This window comes from Lepus europaeus, chromosome 17, assembly GCF_033115175.1.
Source record: "Lepus europaeus isolate LE1 chromosome 17, mLepTim1.pri, whole genome shotgun sequence".
Lineage (NCBI taxonomy): Eukaryota > Metazoa > Chordata > Mammalia > Lagomorpha > Leporidae > Lepus > Lepus europaeus.
Window position 1 is genome coordinate 79,922,115 of NC_084843.1, and position 18,198 is coordinate 79,940,312.

At 49.4% G+C, this 18,198-nt stretch overlaps 1 protein-coding gene across 6 annotated transcripts in view; it reads right to left on the reverse strand.

Moving 5' to 3' along the window:
• MARCHF8 (membrane associated ring-CH-type finger 8) overlaps positions 1-17,520 on the reverse strand; it is a 113,612-nt gene extending 96,092 nt beyond the window's left edge. For 4 of the 6 annotated variants that reach the window (XM_062214389.1, XM_062214392.1, XM_062214385.1 and 1 more), the window contains exon 1: positions 17,419-17,520. The gene's annotated coding sequence lies outside the window, so the exon portion shown is untranslated. Of the gene's footprint in view, positions 1-9,380; positions 9,466-17,144; positions 17,251-17,418 lie in introns of those variants that run through there. The other 2 variants (XM_062214386.1, XM_062214387.1) reach the window with 2 other exon arrangements.
• Between the last annotated feature and the right edge of the window lie 678 nt (positions 17,521-18,198).

An 18,198-nucleotide genomic window follows, 5' to 3' on the forward strand; every position in this document is an offset into this window, starting at 1 on the left:
GTTTGAGACATGGAGGACATGAAGAACAGACTGACAAGGACTCATGTGACTAATCTGAGTCCTGCTAGGTGAATACAGAGACTAGGACAGAGGCAGTACTGAAATACAGGAGCTGAGACTTTTCAGAGGGAGACAAAAGACAAATCCAGATTTAAGAAGCACAATCCTATACCAAGCAGCACAAGTAAAGGCCTCTCCACCCAGACACACTACACTCGACTGCACCATAAAGCCTAAGCAAACACTTTAAAACAGAGAGGAAGAACAGATTATTGCAATTAGTTTTGACTACAGATTCTCACCAGCCACAATTAAAATCAGGCAGTAGCATCTTTATTCAAAGCATCAAGAAAATATAACTGTTAATGACCATTGTGTATTTAGCAAAACCGCCCTTTAAAAATGAAGATGAGGGGCTGGCGCTGTGGCACAGTGGGTTAAAGCCCTGGCCTGAAGTGCTGGCATCCATACAGTCACTGGTTCTAGTCCCAGCTGCTCCTCTTCCAATCCAGCTCTCTGCTGTGGCCTGGGAAAGCAATAGAGGATGGCCCAAGTCCTTGGGCCCCTACACCTGCATGGGAGACCTGGAGGAAGCTCCTGGCTCCTGGCTTCGGATCCGCGCAGCTCTGGCCATTGCAGCCAGTTGGGGAGTGAACCAGTGGATGGAAGACTCCCCCCACCCCCCGCCTCTCCTTGTCTCTCTGTGTAACTCAGACCTTCAAATAAATAAATAAATCTTTAAAAAAAAATAGTATACTGGAGATGACAGAATCAGTGGACTGGTACCAACAGACCAACAGAAAATGAGCTTTTATAGAAACTGGGGGGCTGGCACTGAAGCACAGAGGATTAACGCCCTGGCCTGAAGCACTGGCATCCCATATGGGCGCTGGTTCGAGACCCAGCTGCTCCACTTCCGATCCAGCTCTCTGCTATGGCCTGGGAAAGCAGCGGAAGATGGCCCAGGTGCTTGGGCCCCTGCACCTGCGTGGGAGACCTGGAAGAAGCTCCTGGCTTCAGATCAGTGCAGCTCCAGCCATTGCGGCCAATTAGGGAGTGAACCAGCGGTTGGAAGACTTTCTCTCTCTCTGTCTGTCTCTCTCTCTCTGTCTCTCGCTCTCTCTGTCTCTCGCTCTCTCTGTCTCTCGCTCTCTCTGTCTCTCGCTCTCTGTCTCTCGCTCTCTCACTCTCTCTGTCTCTCACTCTCTCACTCTCTCTGTCTCTCACTCTCTCACTCTCTCTGTCTCTCGCTCTCTCTGTCTCTCGCTCTCTCTGTCTCTCTGTCTCTCTCTGTCTCTGTCTCTGTCTCTCTGTGTCTCTGTCTCTCTCTGTCTCTCTCTGTCTCTGTCTCTCTCTGTCTCTGTCTCTCTCTGTCTCTGTCTCTCTCTGTCTCTCTCTGTCTCTCTGCCTCTCCTCTGTGTAACTTTGACTTTCAAATAAATAAATCTTTAAAAAAAAAGAAATTGGACAATGGTTTCTATGGATATACAATAAGCCTAGAACAACTAAATGCTGAAAACAGAGCAAAGCTGAAGGGCAGGCTTTATCTGACTTCAAGACTTCTTACAAAGCTACGATAATCAAGAAAATGTTGTATTAGTTAAGGGTAAACCCAAAACAGATTCATACTTCTGCCTCTCAAAAGAGGCACCAAAACAATCAAATGGAGAATGGAAAGCCGTCTCAACAAACGGTGTTGGGACAACTGGACGTCTGTATAGAAAAAAAATTATGAACTTCAACGTCTATCTCACACCACAAATAAAAAATCATCTGAGATCGAAACCTACAAAGTCAAGGCTATAGAAATTTGAGAAAACAAAGAGTATCTTCACACTCAAGTGTGAGCAAGAGGCAAGGAATGCATTTGACAACACTCAACAAAGGGGGACACTGGAAGTACCCCCTCCATGGTGCCTGGTTGATGCTGGCAGTATCAACACGCAATTAGTTTATAATATATATGTGCATGTTTACACAGATGTTGCTATGGTCTGATTAGGGCCTCAAAAATTTGTATGTTGGAAATTAACCACCAATATGATGGTATTAGAAGCAGAGACTTTAGGAGGACAGACCAGCAGGAACGGGATTTGGGGCCCTAGAGAAAAGGGCTGGGGGGAACAAGCTATGCCCTGTGGCCCTTCTGCCTTGCACGCTTCCCCCATGTGAGGATGGACGCAGCAGGAAGGCCCTCATCAGGCACCTTGAGCTTGGATTTCCCAGCATCCAGAACAGTAAAAACCACATTTTTGTTGTTTTATAATTACGCAGTTTCAGACACTTTGCCACAGCAGCACCAATGCATAAATTCAAACTCTAGGGGGTTGTGGAGCTATACACTAACAGACGTAACCTGGCTCCGCCGTCCACTGAGAAGGCCTAGAAGTAACGACTGACACACACCGGCTGCATCAGGTACATCACGTACCCACATCGTGTTTTCCAAACGCCGTGCCTCACCAAGGACAGCAGGTCTCCTAGGAGGGAGCTCATCTGAGGGCTGGGCACACAAAACCAGACTGGGCATCTGCTCACACCACACATTAAGTGAGCACTCAAGGAATCCAGGGACATAGAAAGGACACAGGAGGCAGAAGCCGTAAGGACCCAACTGGGGCCAGCCTGAGTAAAAACAATTAAAGTGATAAATTCTAAGGCCACTAAATAAGAATGTATTATGAACCATTCTAATTAATAACTGAATAAATACGTAGCAGGTCCAGGAGAGAAAGCTCTTCCTTATAATAGAATGCCCATACAGAGGGGTCAGGAAATCATCCCTAGGGGCTAAAATTAATGGGCGACAGTCAGAAGAGAACAGGATATTTACATGGTGTCAGTAAGTACTCACTTCCAAGAGGAAAACTGTATTTTGGCAACAGAGAAATCTGGCAGGTACCAACAGAACCAAGGGGCCAATATCATCCTTAATACTGGACCCAACTGACATCAGGTGGCTCCCAATTTGTTATTAGCAGAAGAATGAAAATCATCTGTTTTAAAATCCCTGCCTGAAGTGTCCAACCCGAACCAAACCCCATGGAAATGTCAGACAAGCACAGTGAAGGTCATTCTAGAGAAAAACTGGTGTGGGCTCCTGAAAACGGTAAATGTGACAGAGAGGTTAAGGAACCATTCCACACGGATGGATACTGCAGAAACACAGCTCAGCTTAGGGTGATCGAGGGAACAGGGCAGCACGGGCAGTAGAGGCCACGACCGCAGCTGCAGCACGCACTGTGGACAAGATAACACTGTGCCACCATCAACTTCCCCGCCGGTAATTCTCCCATGGTTTTGTCAGCAAAGGCTCTGGATCTCAGGAAACACACACTAAAGTGTTCCCAGGACATATCCAACTTGGATTCAAATCAATCAAGGAAAAAAGGCCATCTCTTATATGCACAAGAAAAAGAATGACAGCCATTACGGCCAATTGGGGAGTAAACCAGTGGATGGAAGACCTCTCTCCCTCTGCCTCTCTGTAACTCTGCCTTTCAAATAAAATAAATAAACCTTAAAAAAAAAAAAAAAACTGGCCGGCGCCGCAGCTCAATAGGCTAATCCTCCACCTTGCGGCGCCGGCACACCGGGTTCTAGTCCCGGTCGGGACACCGGATTCTGTCCAGGTTGCCCCTCTTCTAGGCCAGCTCTCTGCTGTGGCCCGGGAGTGCAGTGGAGGATGGTCCAAGTGCTTGGGCCCTGCACCCCATGGGAGACCAGAAGCACCTGGCTCCTGGCTTCGGATCAGCGTGGTGCGCTGGCCACAGCGCGCTGGCCGCAGTGGCCATTGGAGGGTGAACAAACGGCAAAAAGGAAGACCTTTCTCTCTGTCTCTCTCTCTCTCACTGTCCACTCTGCCTGTCAAAAAAAAAAAAAAAAAGGCAATTAACAGGCCCAAAGATTAACAGGAAAAGAACACATACTGCCAAATCACAGAAGCTTATGAACATTTAAAGAACACCAAGACAACTTTATTGACGAGCTAAAACAGGTAAAAACAATGAGATGTTTTCCACCTGTTAAAGCTCTAATTTCGTTTTGGTTTTTTTTGTTTTTTTTTTTTTATTTGTTTGTTTTGTTTTTGACAGGCAGAGTAGACAGTGAGAGAGAGACAGAGAGAAAGGTCTTCCTTTGCCGTTGGTTCACCCTCCAATGGCCGCCGCGGCTGGCGCGCCGCGGCCAGCGCACCGCGCTGATCCGATGGCAGGAGCCAGGTGCTTCTCCTGGTCTCCCATGGGGTGCAGGACCCAAGCACTTGGGCCATCCCCCACTGAACTCCCAGACCACAGCAGAGCGCTGGCCTGGAAGAGGGGCAACCGGGACAGAATCCGGCGCCCCGACCGGGACTAGAACCCGGTGTGCCGGCACCGCTAGGCGGAGGATTAGCCCAGTGAGCCGCGGCGCCGGCCTCTAATTTCGTTTTTTAAAACACATCAGCATTGGCCAGGATGTCCTAAAGTGGCCACTCAACACCTCACTGGTAGGAGTGTTGGCCGTAACCTTTCAGGAAAGCAGTTTAGACACGAATCAGAAGCTTTAAATAAATTCACACCATTCTGGTTTATGACACCATGTGAAAGAAACCTGAACTATGGGTTAAAACTATCTCTGCTCGTGTCCCGGCTGTTCCACTTCCAATCCAGCTCCCTGCTAGTGGCCTGGGAAAGGCAGTGGAGGATGACCCAAGTGTTTGGGTCCCTGCACCCGCGTGGGAGGCCAGGACGAATTCTGACTCTGGCTTTGGTCTGGTCCAGTGCTAGCAGTTGCAGCCACCTGGGGAGTGGGCTCACTCGCTCTCTCTCCCCGACTCTGTAACTCTTTCAAAGAAATAAATCTTTAAAAAGAAAAAAAAAAAAAATCTATCCCCAAAGATAATCAGCAAGGAATAAAGTAGCAAAACTATTTTAAATAATCCACCACAAACAAAAGAGACACGGTTAAGTAAACCACAAAATGCAATACGCAGTCATTAAAAGCTATTAAATGGGAAATGTGATGTAATACAAATTAAGGAAATTAAATTTTCAAAAGTGGGCCTTTAGGATGATCTTAAGTAAGTAAAAGAAGGAAAAAAAGAATTCACAAAGCCCAGAACAGAAGTGCTAAGAACAGTGAGTGTCTGACAATATAAACAAGGAAGTGACAAGTGACGCCTGGCCCAGCCTCCAGGCTAGCCACAAGCTACCCACCTGCCCACCCCTCACCACCTGTCCCCACCTAACACACAGCTACCTGTCCTTCCTGCTGGTGTCATTCCCACAGCTGTCTGCTCCCTCTGCACGCCCAGCTCTTTGAGGGAATGGCACACCCCCGCTGTGTCCAGGAAACACTGGCTGCTTCCTAATTGACAAGCTCTCTCCCACTTCTTCTCATGCATGTAAAAAATGCACCCTCCCTACTCAAGTCACTTCGAAATTGAAACCTTAAGTTAAATATGGAAGTTCATCAAGAAGCAATCTCACTTTTCTTTTCCTCTTTCAAATAAAGGCCAGAACAGTCTCCCTGGCAGCCCTGAGCCGGTACGACGACCCCACATACCTGACTGGCATGGTGCTGCTGAGACCACCGCTAGTGCTGTCAGCTGACTTTCCCGTCCAGGAGCAGCAGCTGGCAGCCTAATCAAGAGCTGCTGGGAAAAACACAACCATCTGTGCTGCCGAGCTCAGCCACTACCCTGGGCCACACCTGCCTCCAGCCCCGCCCTAGGCCCTGCTGATTCCACCTTGCACTTGGCAACTCTGCCTCATTGGCTGAGAGGAGCACAAGGCTGAGCAGGGGGTTGTGAGCGAGGCTGAGCGCACAGACAAAGCAGATGGAGTGAGCTCACTCTAATCAGGCAATGGAACAGGTGAGAGGTGTCAAGAGAACAACGGCTCTCAACAGCTGTGAATCTGCACCCAGGGGACTTGTGGCAGTGCCTTAGAGATATTTCTGGCCGTGTGCGTGCGTGTGCGTGTGCGTGTGTGTGTGTGTTTTGCTGGCATTGAGTAGGAAGAAGCCAAGGGCACTGCTAGGCATCCTGCAATGCACACAACGGCTCCCCACAGCAAAGAATTATCCAGGGGCTGGCACTGTGGTGTAGCGGGTAAAGCCACCGCCTGCAGTGCCAGCATCCCACATGGACGCCAGTTCAAGACCCCTCTTCCCATCCAACTCCCTGCTAATGCGCCTGGGAAAGCAGAGGAAGATGGACCAACTGCTTGGGCCTCTGCACACACGTGGGAGTCCTGGAAGAAATTCCAGGCTCCTGGATTTGGCTTGGCTTGGCTTGGCTTGGCCCGGCCCGGCCCGGCCCAGCCCAGCCCGGGTCATTGCAGACATCTGGGGAGTGAACCAGCGGATGGAAGACCTCTCTCCCTCCCTCCCTCGCTCCCCAACTCTGCCTTTCAAGTAAATAAATAAATCTTTAAATCAAAACTAAGGAATTATGCAACCCCACTAAGGGTAAGAAACCCTACCACAAATCGATGTATCCCTGAAGACAACAGAGCCCCAACCCCCCGCTAGCAGGACCAGAACCAGGTGGGTAAAGGAGGCTGAGGGACTCCAGGAAAGGACGCTAAACACACCTCCTCGATCAGATACTGGGGCAGGGCGAGAACCGCTCCTCTGCTGACCAAAATTTGACCTCAGCAATTGGGAACAGGAGCATCCCAACTCAATAAAAGCAGTAAAAATGCCTTTCTCCCCAAGGCGCGCTCCACCCTTCATATCTTCCACGTCTGCAAAGACGGCTTTGCAGCAGAAACTGCAAGAAGATAATCCTATCAAAATGGCCCATTCCCGTAAACACCGCCAGGGAAGCTGGCCACACACCCACAGTCAATGACAAACTCAGCTCTGAGTCTCGGCAGAAGCCAGGAACACAAACTTACAGCTCACAACTCCACTTAAAGAGAAAAGAGCAAGCACTCAAAGATCACCCAAAGAAAATAACGCTCTTTTCCCAGACAAATCATCGAAAACTTCACAGGACATACAAAAGCAGCATTTTCAAAGCTGAAAACAAACCATACTTAGCATGCACTTAAACAACAACAAAAAATGCAGATTAAAAAGAACTTAGGGTGTGGATCATCATTAGTGCAACTGGGTTAAAGCCATCACCACTAAGACACACCATGATGGGTCTTCGCTGACTATATTAACAATTTCATTGAGCTGTGACTTCCTCCTCTGAGAGAGCAAAAGTCCAACAAGTCAGCAGGCACCATCCCTGGCTGACGCTTACATAACTTGGACCCATCTCTGAAGCATCACTTACTTGCCTGTCTGGCCTGGACCTTTGTCCTTTCAAAGGCAGGGACACCATTGTTTAGTATCGGACAGCGGCCTGTTAGCTGTGCGTCCTGTTACAGGTGGACATTTAGTGCAGTGCTTAAGCCGCCAACTGGGACACCTGTATCCCATAGCAAAGTGCCTGGCTTCAAGTTCTACCTTGGTTCTCCATTCCAGGTTCCTGCTAATGTGCACCCTGCGAGGCAGCAAGTAGGTCTCAAGTCTCTGGGTCTCTGCCACCCATAAAGGGAGACTTGATTGAATTCCTCACTCCCAGTTTCAGCCTGGTCTAGCCAGCTTCCTGCTAATACCCCAGGGAGGCAGCGCATGATGGCCTAAGGACTTGGGTTCCTGCCACTCACATGGGACACCTGGCTTGGCCTGGCCCAGCCCCAGCTGCTGCAGGCATCTGGGAATGAACGAGCAGATGGAAGAGCTCTCCCTGTGTCCCCTTCGCTGTCAGTCTGCCTTTCAAATAAATTAATCGATCTTTTTTAAAAATCTAAATTTCAGGACCGGCAGGTAAAGCTGCCAAAGGTGACACCGGCATCCCATATGCACACCAGTTCATGTACCAGCTGCTCTACTTCTGATCTAGCTCCCTGCTAGTGACCTGGGAAAGCAGCAGAAGATGGCCCAAGTGCTTGGGCACCTGCATGCATGTGGGAGACCCAGAATAAGCTCCTGGTTCATAGCTTCAGTCTGGGCCAGCCATTTGGGGTATGCAGCCAACAGATGGAAGTTCTGTCTCTCCCTCTCTCTCCTTCTCACCCTACCTTTCAATTAAAGAAAATCGAGTTTTTTAAATTAAGTTATATTTGTACAGACTTTACTGGCTGAGGCATCTTTAATCCAAGAATCTTAAATCTGAAAATGCTGCAAAATCTAAAACTTTGGAGCATACTGTGGGGCTCGAAAAGTTTCAGATTTTGAGCCATTTCAGATTTCAAAACATTTTAGACTTCAGATTTTTGGATTATGAATGCTCAATCTGTACACTCCCACAACAAAATACCAGTCATTACAAAAACTCCAAAGATAAACCCCAAAGCACAATTCTGAGGGAAAACCTCACTTGTTAGAGAACACATACATACAAAATTATTCATGTAAAAATGTTTTTAAAAGCAACAAATAGGGGTCAGTGTTGTAGCATAGTGGGTGGAGCTGTCACCTGCGACACCAGCATCCCATATGGGTGCCAGTTCATGTCCCAGCTGCTCCAGTTCTCATCCAGCTCCCTGCTAATGTGCCTGGGAAAGCAGTGGAAGATGGCCCAAGTGCTTGGGCCCCTGCACCCATGTGGAAGACCCAAAAGAAGCTACTGGCTCCAGCCTGGCTGAGCCCTGGCCACTGCAGCCACTGGGGAGTGAACCTGCAGATGAAATTCTCCCTCTCTGTCTCTCCCTCTAACTCTGACTTTCAAATAAATAAATAAATCTTTTATTTTAAAAAAGGCAACAAAATAAAGCTACCTATTATTTTTGGATAAGTATGAGCCCATAAATGCAGATTAAAAACACCATGAGATACCGATTTCCAATTACCAACTAACAGAAAACTTAACTGTTACCATATTAAGTAACATAGAACAAGAACTCTTACATGTTACTCTGGTAAATTCACACTGGCACAACCACTAGGGAAAACAATTTACATTACAGAGTGTGGCAGACGGAACTCTAAAGATACTCCTCCAAGATTCCTGACCCTCTTTATTGAATCACACATTCATCTGGGCCCAAGTGTAAAGTGACTATGAAAAATACTGAGCAGCCTAGGTTACCCAGGCGGGCCTAATCTAAGCAGATGAGCCCCCAAAAGCAGAGAACTGTCTGCAGCTAAAGATGAGGGGGAAGAGATAAGGCAGAAAGAGAGAGCAGAGACACCCAAAGCTTGAGAGGGACTCAATGCCTGCTGGTGGCTTTAAAGATGAGACAGGTAGATGTCTGGTGCGGTGGTAGTTTCCGCTTGGGACACCCACATCCCACATCAGAGCGCCTGCTTCAAGTCCCGGCTCCTCTGCTCTCATTCCAATCAGCTTCCTCCTCCTGTGCAGCAGCTGATAACTCGCGTACTTGCGTTCCGTCACCCACCTGTAAACTCAAACTGGGTTCTCGGCTCCTGACTTCCACCTGCTCCAGCACTGGACCAACAAATGCGAGATTCTCTTTATCTTTCTCTATCTTTCAAATAAAATGAAAATAAATAAAATTATTCTTTATTAATTGCCATAAGGCAAGCAATGTTGAGCAGCCACCAGACACTGAGAATGGGCACTGACTGACATCCGGCAAGGAAACACAGTCCTCGTTCCTACAACACAGAACTGAATCTGCCAAGAACCTAAATGAGCTAAGGCGTGGGTCTCATCTTCAGAACCTCCAGAGAAGAATGCCGTCCTAACGACAGCCTGATTTCAGCTGCCTGAGACCCAGCGCAGGTAAGCAGGCCAGGCACAGCACACTTCTGACCTACAGATAATAAAATGCATGTGATGTTACGTGATCACTTGAACACAGCAGTAGAAAACTAACATTACTAGAAAAAGATGAAGAAATGCATTACCCTACAACACAGCAGCTCCACACCCGACCACGCCCAAAGAAACTCTTGCCTGCCTGACCCAGAATGCAGGCACAAGAATGTTCACATCACCACTGCTCGAAATAGGAAAAAAAAAAGAAAAAAAAAGTTGCCAGCCCAGCCGTTCATCAGGAATACAAAGGACAAACTGGAATAGTCACACAGTGTGACACAACACAAAAACGAAACAGCAAGGAACTGCACGGCTGAGTCTTAAGTCTCATGGAGTTATAAAGTTGAGTAGCATATCAATCAAAACAGCATAGCTCAGGGCCAGCATTTGGGAGCAGCAGGCTAAGCCTTCATTTACGACGCCAGGATCCCATACTGGAACACCCGTTCCAACCCAGCTCCCTACTAACACGCAGAAGGCAGTAGAAGATTCCCAAATCCTTCAGCTCCTGCCACCCACAAGGGAGATCCAGATGGTGTTCCTGGCTTTGGCCTGGCCTGGCCCAGCCTTGCTGTTGTAGCCATTTGGGGAGTGAACCAGCAGATGGAAGATCTCTCTCTGCCACTCTGCCTTTCAAATAAACAAATCATTATCAAAAATAAAAAACACAGCTTAGAGATATAAATATAGTAAAACTATAAACACCAAGAAAACAAGGAACACAGGGGCCAGCATTGCTGCCACCTCTAAGGCCGGCAGCTCGTATGGGCACCCCTGTTCATGTCTTGGCTCCTCAGCTTCCAATCCAGCTCCCTGCTAATGGCCTGGGATAAGCAGCAGCAGATGGCCCAAGGGCTTGGGCCCTGCCACCCATGTGGGAGACCCAGATGAAACTCTTGGCTTCAGCCTGGCCCAGTGCTGGCTGTTGCAGTCATCTGGGGAGTGATCCCGTGGATGGAAGACATCTTTTCCTGTCTCCCTCTCTCTCTCTAACTCTTTCAAAATAAATAAAGAAGTCTTTAAAAAAAAGAAAACAATGAACACAAAATTTAGGGTAGCAGTTACATCCGTGGGGAGATAAGGGGTTGGGATCAGAATGGGGTACCCAGGGCATCAAAGGTAATGTAAGGTTGCTCCTTACTGGTGATTAAGGGGTAACACTATTTACATTCTATCCATGTATTATAAATATTGTAATGCCTACTCAATATTTGAAAGAGGGATACATCTAAGATCAACAAACTTAAATGTGACCAAAACCAGGAATTTTTTTTTACTGAGATATAAGCATTTGTGAACAATAATTCAAATAATGTGTAACAATCCAATCATAGCTTTAATCACATACTACGTGGCTGAGTGCCTGTCTTTTCCACTTGGTATGACGTCAAGGCCCATCCAAGTCACGGCATGTGTCAGTACTGCCACCCTTTTCATGCTTAAATAATGTTCCACTGTGTGGGTGAACTATATTTATTTCATCTTTCATTAGCTGCTATCCATTTATGTTGTGTCTACTTTGTGGCTACTGTGCAGAGTGCTACTGTGAACATTCATACAAGTTCTGATATGAGCATATGGCTTCATTTCTCTTGGGTACCTGGGAATGGAGCAGCTGTCTCATGTGGTAATATCATATTTAGCCATTTGAGGAAGTGTCAGACTCTTTCTCAAAGCAGCGGTCCCACTTGATATTCCTACCAACAATACATGAAGATTCCAATGTTTTTAAAAGATTAATTTATTTATTTTGAAAGTTAGAGGAAGAGATCCTCCATCACCTGGTTCACTCCACAAATGCCCACCATGACCAGCACTGGGCCAGACCGAAGCCAGGAGCTTCATCCGGGTTTCCCACATGGATGGCAGGGACTCAAGCACTTGGGACATTTTCCACTGCTTTTACCAAGCTTTCAGCTTCAGCAAGGAGCTAGACTGGAAGTGAAGCCATTGGGACATGAACCAGCACCCATATGAGATGGCAGCATTGTGGGTGAATGCTTTACCTGCTACACCTCAACACCAGCCCCAAAGATTCCAATTTCTACAAATTCTCACCAACACCTGTAATTCCCTGTTTTTCTCTGATTATATTATGGCCATCTTCACTGGTGTAATATGGCATTTTAGTATGGTGGTTTTTTTTTTATTTTTTATTTTTGACAGGCAGAGTGGACAGTGAGAGAGAGACAGAGAGAAAGGTCTTCCTTTTGCCGTTGGTTCCCCCTCCAATGGCCGCCGCGGTAGGCGCGCTGCGGCCGGCGCACCACGCTGATCCGATGGCAGGAGCCAGGTGCTTATCCTGGTATCCCATGGGGTGCAGGGCCCAAGCACTTGGGGCCTTCCTCCACTGCACTCCTGGCCACAACAGAGAGCTGGCCTGGAAGAGGGGCAACCGGGACAGGATCGGTGCCCCGACCGGGACTAGAACCCGGTGTGCCGGTGCTGCAAGGCGGAGGATTAGCCTAGTGAGCCGTGGCGCCGGCCAGTATGGTTTTGATATCCATTTCCCTGACGGTTAATGTGCAAGAGTCTCTCTCCAAATGCCTGCAACAGGCAGAGCTGGGCTTTGGCCAGGAGCTAGGAACTCAACCCAGGTCTCCACCATGGGTGGTAAAGACTCAGCTAGTTGAGCCACTGCACCAGCTACCTCCCAGGTTGGGTTAGCATCCTTCTGTGTGCTTATGGCCACTTATAGGTCTTGTCGGAAGAAGTATCTACCCAAATCCTTTGTCCATTTTCTAATTAAGTTCTTCCTCTGGTTACTGTTGAGGTGCAAGAGCTCTTTGTAATACTCTGAATAATGGACTTTTATTAGCTCTATGATTTTTCTCACACTGAACACAGGTAAGCACATAGACAGAATGACAACAGGGGGTTTCATACACTGCTGGGAGAGAATACTGCAGTACAGCCACACGAGGAAGCAACCTGGTAATACTTAAGTCACTGATGTGCACACCTTATATGCAACAGCTCCAATCCCAGATGCAAACCCCAGTGAGATTCTGCCACTTGGGGAAAACAGCATCACCTTAGCAACCCATCAGCGAAAAACAGTCACCAAAAGAAAAAATCCACATAGCATGGTGCTATTTACATACAGTTCAAAAACATGCAAAAGCAAGCAACATGTTGGGGGACTATACGATGTAAATTAGTATTATGAAGAAATGAGACACAGAGTTCTAGATGGTGGTTACGTGTGAGAGGAAGGAAGGGTACACGGGAGATTTCGATGGGATGGGTAATATTCCATTTTGTAAGCACAGATTTACGTGTGACATGCAAAGACAGGTAAGTAGATCTCCAAATACGTTTACATGGTGAGAACATCACAGCAACCTGAAAACCACACGCAAACCCTATCACCAATTATTCTCAAGCCACTGTGGGAAATGGGGGTTTCCTGGCTAGATGTAGTTCAAGTTCTTTTCTCAGTGTGAGAGAAGAATTCAAAGCAGAGACACCGATGAAGGGTGAGAGTGAGCGTGATTTATTTAAGAGATTACTCAGAAGCGAACTCGGGCAGCAGGAGGGCTTCTCTTCTCCATGAGCACAGGGACTCTGCTGCTGTGCCCAGTGAGGTTCTGGCTGCCCCTTCACGGGCAGGGGGTGGTGCCCTAACAGAATACACAAATGGGCCAGAGTTTGGGTGGGCCTTAGGGCACACAGTGACCTCTAGGAAGGCTTTACGGCATCTCCATGCGGAGCTCAACATACACGTAGTCATTATGGTATCTGCTGCATGAGAAGAGAGGCTCAGGTGCATCGTGGGAAGTGGGTGTGCTAAGCCTGCAGCTTAATTGGTTTTGTTTGGTTTGTGGTGAAGGGCTCCAGGACAAAGGCTGCTAGCAGTCTCCCAGCTCCTCTGTTCACTACCCTGCTCCCTGCCTAGCCCACCAAAGCCAACATGGAGCATACTTTGTAGACCGGAGAAGACAGATTCCCTGCCCTTCTCACCTTTCTGCCTGCCCATCTTCCTGACTCACCCCACCTCCGTGGCCAGGAGTAAATACCACCTCCACCATGGAGCTGTCATTCAGTCTCTCATCCTCCTCTCAATTCCTACAGCTTCTGTATCACCATGGCCCTCCTCATATAGCCCTCTTCTATCAGAGATAAGCACCTGCAGGACCAGAACCTGGGTCTCCACAGCAGCCTGGCTCACAGCACTGAAATGTTCTGTTGATTACTGAATGAACAAATGAATTTGAAAAATCAGGCATTTCACAGTGAGGTGGGCCAAGAAATGGACCTGGCCTGGTATAAAGATCAAAACAAAACTCTGCAGCAGGGTGCCTGGCCTGGTGGTTAAGATGACCTCCCGGGGCCGGTGCTGTGGCTCACTTGGCTAATCCTCCACCTGCAGCACTGGCATCCCATATTGGTGCCGGGTTTTAGTCCCGGTTGCTCCTCTTCCAGTCCAGCTCTCTGCTGTGGGCCGGGAAGGCAGTGGAGGATGGCCCAAGTGCTTGGGCTCCTGCACCCGTGTGGGAGACCAGAAAGAAGCACCTGGCTCTTGGCTTTGGATCGGCGCAGCACTCTGGCCATAGCAGCTATTTAGGGGATGAAACTACGGAAGGAAGACCTCTTTCTCTCTCTCTCTCACTGTCTAACTGTCAAAAAAAAAAAAAAAAGATGACCTCCTGGGGTCAGGTTCTGGCTCTGCTTCTGATTCCAGCTTCCTGTTGATGCGCACCTCAGGAGCCAGTGGGGTTCCCTGGCCCCAACACAGGAGACTGGGCTTCAGTTTCGGCTCCCAGTTAACAGGCATTCGGGGAGTAAACCAGCAGAAAGGAGTTTTTTCCTATCCATCTGTCTCTGCCTCTCAAAAAGAAAAATCAAAAATTATATTCCTAGGGTGGGTACTGGCAGAGTGAAGATTAAGCTTTGGGATGCCCACATACCATAGAAGAGTGCCTGGATGGTGTTCAATCTCTCTTCCTGCTAATGCGCCCTCAGAGACAGCAGACGAAAGATTCAAGTACTGGGCCCCTGCCACCCATGTGGGAGAGCTAGATGCAGTTGAAGTCTCCTGGCTTCAGCTTGGCACAGCCCCTGGCTGCTGCTGTGGGCATTTGGGGAGTAAACTGGCAGACTGAAGATATATATCTCTCTCTCTGCCTTTCAGATAAAATGAAATAAAACTTCTTTTAAAATAAAAACCAGGAATTTCCTTCAAAAATTTTACTCCTTGACATATAACGTCAACAGTGAAACTCTTCAACATAGCAAAGCCTAACAAACTGGCTAAGATATAAATGCTAATATGCATGCACTGATCATTTCCCATGCTCACGGGGGACAGGACCAGCAGGACAGCTTCCTGACAAGTTCAGTATCATCAGAGTAGTGCACTGCTTTAGAGAGCCAATCACATACCTGGAGAACAGACAGGGCTGTAAACAGGAAAAAAAAAAAAAAAAGCATATGCCATTTCAAGACTCAAATTCAGAGCCCTTTTAGAAATTTTGGAAATATTTTATTTGCTTTCAGATACTGTAAAAATATTTACCACCTAAATGTTATGTAATTATGGCAAAAATATAACTTCTCTCTCTCTCTCTTTTTTTTTTTATTTGCAAGACAGAGAGAAGGAACACTGACCTTCCATCTGCTGGTGCGCTCCCATAGCAGTTGGAGCTGGACCAGGCTGAAGCCCAGAGCCTGGAACCTAATCCAGGGCTCCCACGTGGGTGGCAGGGACCAAGCATTTGGGCCATCACCTGGTGTCTCCTGAGTGCACATCAGCAGGAAGCTGCAATCAGGAGTGGAGTCAGGAACCGAACCCAGGCACCCCTAGAAGTGGCATCTTAGATCTTAACCCCTGCACCAAACACCTTGGCCAAAGAAATCAAACGTATACGGTGAGGAAATGAGACCACAGAGAAAGAGTAATCTCTCTCAGGAACTAGACACTACTGCTAGGAACAAGAGGGTTTCTTAACTGGCTTAATTACTTTATTATCATCTACGCTTGGGTGAATTTCTAATACTACAAAGACAAAACACGTGGTAGTGAGTTTACAGAATAAAAATACAGTGAGCTGAGCTGAACGTGAGCTTCAGACGACTGATTACAGCGTACGTATGCTCCGTGTAATACTTACATTGAAAATGGACTCATTATTTATCTGAAATTCATATTCAGACGTTACCTAGAAGCCCCATTTACAGCCAAACGACAGAGCAGTAATCAACCCAATTTCCCTACTTCGTAGCAGAAACAAAAAGCCAGAGAAAGGAAGTGGCTTGCCGAAGCTAAAACCAAAGACGAAGGAAGTGCGCTTGCTTTGAACAGAGTAAACGCATTGCACCAGGTGCACTCTGTCCATTCCTCCTCCCGTTCTTGGACTTCTCAGAGAGGCACGAGTGGATTAGCTGGAAAGTGGGATGGTTTTCCCAACATCAAACTCCACATCTCAGTGAATCTCTTAACAACTCCAGTCTCCAACAAAACCAACAGGAAACCGCATTGCTTTTAACTTCTAAAAGTAAAGTCCTGATATAAGTTGTTTTGCTTTTTCTTCCTCCTTACAAAGCACCACCTCACAGTCTGGGTAAATCAAACAGAACATCCTTTTCCCACAAACCCAAAGCTCTCCAAAACCAAAATTCTCTTGCGATAGGGTTCCGGGACTTCGCAAATGAGCACGCTCACAGGACTCCGTGCCTCTAACGATCTGGGTCCGTGGGCGCTTTCAGTGTCCGCGGCTTTCAAAGGGTGCGTCCTAAGCCACCCACACAGCCTCGCCTAAAGCCTTCCCACGGCCGGCTGGCACCTGAGCACCTAAACCGGCCCGGCAACGGGGCAGGCGGTCCCGGGGCTGCAGACCTAACGCCGGCTTCTCCGTCCCCGGGGACGGCAAGCCAGGGAGGGGTCTCCATCACAAAGCACGGGGTCTTTCTCCACCCTGCGGCAGAGATCAACGACAGAAGGCTGCTCCGGACCCCAGCAAACCGACAACACACACACACACACACACACGCGGCCTCGGCTCCACGAGGAGGCAAACCGCCCCCCGCCCCCCATCACCACCAAGCCAGGCGAGGGTGGGGTGGGAGGCAGGGAGCCCCCTCCCCCTCATAAAAGGTTTCATTTTCACGTTTTACTAATCGGGCTTCCGAATAAGGTCTGAAGCAAGCAGCACGCCAACGGCAACGTCCACCATGACGCCGGCTCCCGAAGTTTCGGACTAAGAAATTCCGGCGGACAGAACGCAAACCCAAGGCAGAGCGAGCCGGGAGGAGACGGCGGCTGCGCCGCGCGCCGGTCTGCAGACACCGCACGGCGGACATGGGAGGTGCTCCCACGGAGCCAGCCCAGACTCGCATGTCACAGCCGGGGCTGACCAGCCCGTCCGAGCCCGGACCTCACCTGCAGACCCCCGAGCGATCCCGCGGGCCCCCGCCGGCGGCCGCACACACCCGGACGTTAGGGTCAGGCCGGTGTCCCGGCAGCCTGGTGGCAGCGCACGGCCGGGGCCCACCTGCCGCGGACCCCGCGAGCGGCAGCCACACCCCCCACCCTGGCCCTGCCCCAGGCCGCGCCGGCCCCCGGCTCGGCCCGCCCCGCCCCGCCCCCGGCCGCGGCCAGCGACGGCGGCTGCGCGCGGCGCGGAGGCCGAGGCCCCGTCGGCGGCCGGAGCTACCTCAGGTAGGCGCCGAGCTCTCCACACGGCCGGCCCGGCCCGCCTCGGACATGCCGTAGACGCGGACGCAGCAAGGCCGCCCGTCGGCCAGCGCGGCGCCTGTTTACGCCCCTCCGCGGGGGCGGGGGCAGGAGTGGGGGAGCGCCGACTGCCCGTCACGTGACGCCGGCGTCACGTGCCCGCCCGGGGTTGGGCGGAGGGGTTGCCCTGGCGACGGCGACGGCGGCGGCGCGGTCGCCGCTTGGGGGTGCTCTGGGCAGAGCCCATGGGGCGAGGAGGGTGCTAGGCCTGGCGTCCTGGGTGACAGGGTGCGCGCCTGTCAGTGGTCTGGAAACAGGAAGAGTGTTGGGCCCGGCATTAGGGTATGCGGCTCAAAGGAGAGAAAATGGAGAATGCTTCCTTAGGCAAAGCTAGTCAAGGGAAGAGTAAGTCAGTCGTAACCGTTTTTTTGCTTTCGCTTTTTTTTTTTAATCCACAGTGAAAGGGGGCTGCCCAGCGCCTGCCAGAGAAGGGCTTGAGGAAGGATGATGGGACTTCCAGCTTTCAATTATGTTTTAACTTTTCTGCGAAGTTTCAGCCACGGCCAATTTTCTCTGTATGATATGCATCATTAAAAAGAGGTGGGGGGTGCTGGCAGTGTCGTGGCCTAAGGAATTAAGCCACTGCCTGCGATGCAGACATCCCATAGGGGCGCTGGGTGGAGTCCTGACTGTGCCATCTCCCTGCTAATGTACCTGGGAAAGCAGAAGAACATGGCCCAGGTGCTTGGACCCCTGCCAC